This window comes from Panthera pardus, unplaced genomic scaffold, assembly GCF_024362965.1.
Source record: "Panthera pardus isolate Hobbes unplaced genomic scaffold, ASM2436296v1 HiC_scaffold_21, whole genome shotgun sequence".
Lineage (NCBI taxonomy): Eukaryota > Metazoa > Chordata > Mammalia > Carnivora > Felidae > Panthera > Panthera pardus.
Genome location: NW_026526777.1, coordinates 29,235,137 through 29,241,136, shown reverse-complemented (window position 1 = coordinate 29,241,136; position 6,000 = coordinate 29,235,137).

Below are 6,000 nucleotides of genomic sequence, written 5' to 3'. Positions count from 1 at the left end.
TTAGGAAATTCCAGGGACTCGGAGACAGAACGTATCCCCAGGACAGGCCTGAGACATAAAAGCTGAGGTGAATTAATGTGGTCACAAGGACATGTCACTTAATATGGGTGTCACAGGAGGGCAAGAAAGTCATCATTCTAGATGGGGTTGGGGTGTGGGGGAGAATGAATTGAAGGACAAGGGCCAGCGTGTCTGAGTTGGAGAGAATAAGCCAGGAGGTCAGCTGGGAAGGGCGCTGGTTGGTGGAAAGGCCTTGAACGCCACGAGGAGCTTAGATTTGGTACAAGCAGAATCCTTGCACAGCATGGAGGTTCCACTAGGGCCTAGCCCTGATGGAGCCTGCTTCTAATACAAGAGTCTGAGTCAGGTTGCCCTGTGGGGCTTCCATGGGCAGTTCCAGGACTTGAGGCTCCCAGCTCCCCCTACCCCAGTCTGCCTCATGTCCCAGCTCAAGGTGGCTGGCTCCTCTTCCAGATTGCTTTGCTGCTGCTTTCCCAGCTCCCCACTGCCTTCTGGACTCAGTTTCTCTACCTGAGAAAGGGGAGTTGAGCTCTGCTCAGGGTAGCAATCTGACAGAGAGCTGGGTCAGGATTCCAGAGGAGTGCCCAGGTGGGGTCTCCTGCCCTCCGTGTCCCCTCTTCTGCCAGCATAAAGCCTCTTGCTGTGAGGCCTGTGGTTGTCAGGGGCACATGGCCTGGATGCCATGAGAGTTCTCTGGAGAGATGCCAGGAGGGCGTCTTCTCCCCAATCAGTTTGCCACCTGCAAACCCGTCCTGCATTGCCCGTCATCGGGTGGGGCTGCTAAGGACATTGAGCTGGGACAACTTTCCGAGAGGTGGGGGGACTGGAGAAGGGGTGACAAAGAGCATTCTCTGAACCCCATGGATTTCCCTCCCCTTCCGGCTCCTGCCCCAGCAGAGCCTGTAACCAGTGACGGCAGGGTGTTTCTTGAAGGGTTCAACATTATCGCCCAATGATCTTTCCACACGGTCATAGGAGAAACACCGACAGGAATGAAAGAAAGGGACAGTCCTTTTAATTTGTTTAAGCACAAACTGTTCATTCCCAGATCGTGCTACTGGCAGAACACCAAGAATTAGCCATTTTATCAGCCCTGTAATAACTATAAAGTGCATGATTACATTGCACGGTACTTTGTGTCTAGGTGTTAAAAGTGTAAAGTGGCTAAATGTAAATATTTAAAGTACACTACTCATATTTTAACCCTGTTTTTATTATTTTTTCCTTAAAAAATGCCAGAAGGCTCAAAAATTGCAAGTGGCTGGACCCTTCTCAACTTCTGATAGGCCCTGGTAGATCTTTTGAGGATAAGGCTTATGGTCAAAAGAATCCAGCCATGAAGGCTGCAAAATGTTGGATTATATCTAATTCTTAAAGTTCTGAAGAGCCGGGCCAGGAGGCAAGTGTAATGGAGTTAGAGTGCCTACTTGACATTCCTACTCAGTCTTTTTTTTTTTTTTTTTTTTTTTTTGACAAAGAGAGATAGAGAGGGAGAGGGGTAGAGAAGGAGAGAGATAGAATCCCAAGAAGACCCCACGAAGACAGCGTGGAGCCTGACACAGGGCTTGAACCCACGAACCAGGCGATCACGACCCGAAACCCAAACCGAGAATCGAACGCTTAACCAACTGAACCACCCAGGTGTCCCAGCGTTCCTACTCAGTCTTTTACTAGTTGTGTAAGCAGGAGATGGGTATTTAATCATTCTTAGCTTCAGCTTTTTTCTCTGTAAAGTGGACCATAGTAAGCGTCTACTTCATAAGGTTGTTACACGGCTAAACAGAACAGCTCATGTAACGACGTCACGCAGCATCTCTGGACCCAGGAAGTGCTGAACTTTACTGTGATTAGATGAGAACAAACAGGGATCTCATGAGATAGCCAGCCATACGAAAATGCAACCTTAGAGAGCAGAGCGGGCTCGCATCCTTGAGCGAGAGTTACTTCCTCACTTCCTTACCATCTGACTGACACCTCAAGGGAGCGGCTTTCGGGGATGACTTACCAATTGGTGCTTCACCCCAGCCCACGGCCTTTTGACAGGTCACTCTCGTCTCCATTAACGACTAGTGATTCATGGATCTACTCTGCCTCTTTCCTTTGCAGAGAGGGGCGCTGAGGCTTGAACAGAGCCCATCTCTAGAAAGGAAGGAGTCAGATTAGATCCACAGATTACCAGTTGTTGAGAGTCAGATTTAATAGTTAATGTATCTAAAGACTTAGAAGAATGTTTGACATGTAGCAAGAGCTCTGTAAGAGTTAAGTATTATTATTGTCATTATGTTGATATTGTTAATGCTAACAAAGGTTCTGTCCAGCTCTGATCTTCTGGAAGGTTCTGTACTGACCCAGTGGACTGATGCCCATTGTGGCCTAACCCCTCCTAGAAACTGGAGCAAGGAATCCTCTCGCCCTCTGCTCCCTGGGGGGGGGGGGGGTCCAAAGATCCCTTTCTGTGGCCCTCAGGTCAGCAGGACCTACTGGGCTAGACCCTTTCAGATGAAAGGATGAGCTCCTGACACACATCTTTCTGATGATGAAAGCTGGCTTTGCAAGCATGAAATTGCCCTTGGGGTCTCCAAGATCTTCATTTACAAAAGGCTACATTCATTACTTGCAGGTGGGTGAGAAAGACATGAACTAAGGCTGACCCGTGGGCTGGGCTGGAGATGGGAAGGCATACTGCCAGGTGGGCAGCTGTGGAGGGGGGTGTGGATGGTTTGAGAATGGCCGACGGAAGGACAGCCCTGACAGTGTCCCAGGGAGGCTGGTGAAGCACCGGGAAGGGTGCTGTCTGCCCCCACCCCCTGTCTTCCTGGGTAAGGACTGGTGGGAATAGAGTCCTGTTCCCTAGCCCTAAGCCCAGAAATGGGCCCAAATCCCTGAAGCCATCCCCACAGGACAGCATGTGGCCTTCTATCTTTCTGGAAAGTCCAGTTCTGTTGGTGACATTTGTGTGTGTGTGTGTGTGTGTGTGTGTGCATGCGCACACATATGTGCACAGGTACATACATGTCTTTGATTAGAACAATGCCCTCCCATCCCATCTACCTGGACCTCAATGGGAACAAGAGGACCCGGTCCCATGGAAAATGTCTTCAGGGCTTTGCCCAGCTAGAGCAGAGCCATTTTTCACACTAAGACATAGAGGCAGTAGCAGCCCGCAAATGAATTCAAATTCTCTCCTGAGTCACATGAAATAGCCCTGCTTTCCAAATCCACAAGGCCTTGCCCATGGAACCCACTCAGCAAATCATAGGACTCTAGAAGATTCAGGTTGGCCAGGACCTCAGAGATCATCCCACCAAACCCACGCCATGAGGATTAAAACGGTCCCCAGAGGGAGGCTTGTAGGGGGCCTGAGCCTTTTGGCACCCGCCATATAATAATGCCCTTCCCTGTTGTGGGGACAGGGGAACAATAATAAATTATGATCATTTCACTACCCAAAGTCACTGAGCCCTTCCCATAAGACACTGTGAAAGAATGGATACACACAAATCCTGCCTAGAGCTCTTCTAACATGGACATTCCCCTAATAATGTAGGCCAAAATTATTCCTTTATCTCCCAAAGGAAAAAAAAATCTATCAGGAGGTGTAATGAGGTTATGTTATGGAGAGAGGCAGTGTGAAAATTTCACCACTGGATAAAATCTGGGCACTGGGAATGTTCATTTGGGAATTGTCAGAACACCCTATCATTGGCCTGGGTGGTAGACAGCCAGGAAATCCCTTAAAGGGGCTGAGCACCCCCATTTCACCCCCTTTGTTATCTACTGCCAGTCACAAGGAACAACACGAGCTTCTGGCCCAGGAGCTTTCATACCATTGAAGATTCTCACCTTCAGGCAGATGGCTGAACATGCTAGACATACCATGGCTAAATATTACTGGGCATTCCATTTGATAAAGGATAAAGGATAAAAACAGAAGTTGAGGGATGGGTGAAAACTATTTGACCCATTTTAGTTCCATGGAGTCCTGAAATTTCCATCTTACTGCAATGAGAAGGATCCAAGTATGGGACAGTGCAGAGCAGACAGGCATGCCTATGGTAGTATTTGGGCCATTCCCAGGCCTCAGGGAAGAGCCTACCAGCTATTTGGGGGCCAATGGAGGCACCTACAATGCTGAAGGGCTTTGTATTGGGCCTCCTTCTTTCCCTCCTGGGACGATGAAGCATTGCAGTGCAGAAGGTCCCCTGGAGCCCAGGGCTCCACTTTCAGAAAGAACATCTTGGGTTTATTGGACCACCCTCCTGGGACCTGGACTCCTCCCTCTCACTTCTACCCTCCTCAGTTCCTTTTCCGCTCTGCACCAGACTGAGTTTCTAAAAATGCAAACTGGAAGGGCGCCTGGGTGGCTCAGTTGGTTAAGCATCCAACTCCGGCTCCAGTCATGATCTTGTGGTTTGTGGGTTCGAGCCCCACATTGGGCTCTGTGCTCACAGCTCAGAGTCTGAAGCCAGCTTTGGATTCTGTGTCTCCCTCTCTTCTGCCCCTCCCCCATTTGTTCTCTCTTTCTCTGTCTCTCTCTCTCTCTCAAGAATAAACATTAAAAAATAAAAAAATAAAATAATAAATGCAAACTGGGTCCTGTCACCCTTCCAGCTTAAATAAGCCTCAATAGCCCTTAGGACAGAGATCAATTCTTCAATGGTTCCTCAAGCCCACCTGTCCAAGCTCAGCTCATGTGGCTCTTGCCCCAGGTCTCTGAGCTCCAGCTCCCCCGGCCCTCTATCAGTTCCTTCAGAGCACACGCTGCAGTTGGTAACTGGCTATTTATCATGTGTCTGCCCCGTTAGACTGTAAGCCCCACGAGGGAAAGGCCCTGTCATTTGCTTACTTTTGTATTCCCAATGCCTCACACAGGGCCAGACCTGGGACCTGACATAGGGCAGGTGTTCAACACATACTTCTTGAATAAATGAAACACCAGCCTCTGACACCTAGCGTTAGGAACATAGAGAGCGACAAATACATCTGCATGTGCGTGTGTCCACACACACACACACACACACACACACACACACTGGAGTGGAAGAAGTCAAACATCTCCCTTCTAAGAACATATGCAGAGGTAGCTCCTATAGAATTGGCAGTGTGTTAATGAGTACATGTAAATATCCAATGCCCTCCCCTTGAAGGACACATTAGCCCCATTTCCCTTCTACCTCACTTGAATTCTTGATCAATCATTGCTTATTGGTGGCAGCAAACCAGTTCTCTGTCCTCAAGGAGACAGCAGGTGGCTCTTTCAAAGCAGACCAGGTGGGCTTCTCATCTTATCTCCTTCTGGGCCTCGCTTCCCCTCCACTCTCCTTAAGAAAATACGTCAGGGGCACCCGGGTGGTTCAGTTGGTTGAGCGTCCGACTTCGGCTCAGGTCATGATCTCACAGCTTGTGAGTTCCAGCCCTACGCTGGGCTCTGTGCTGACAGCTTGGAGCCTGGATCCTGCTTCGGGTTGTGTGTCTCCCTCTCTCTCTGCCCCTCTCCTGCTCATGCTCTGTCTCTCTCTCTCTCCCTCAAAAATAAACGTTAAAAAAAAATTTTTTTAAGAAAATGTTACCAGCCACCCTAGCCCCAATTCCCATTTTCTGTCCACACATCCTCAAAAACCCAACCATCTGCCTGCCACCTTCAGCCCCCAGCCCAGCTGGCTGGGTCACGCCTTCTATCCCAAGAAAACTTACTTTCTCCCAGCAAGCCTCCTGGCTGTAGGACTCCCAGGGTTTCCCCCCGCCCCACACTGTCACTGAAGTGCACCTCCACGGTGCAGCCTTTGGGATCATGCCCTTTTGTCTAGTTCCCAAAGTCTGTCGCCTATTTGGTGCCACTTTGGGTTGTGATTCCCAAGAGGGCAGTGGCTTTATGTATTAGTGTGACTTATGGTGTCAAGGGTCTCAAGGGATCAGCTTAGCTGAAAAATTAGGGCTTTGGATGAGGCACCCCACCCCTACTAAAAGGGGTTATCTGAA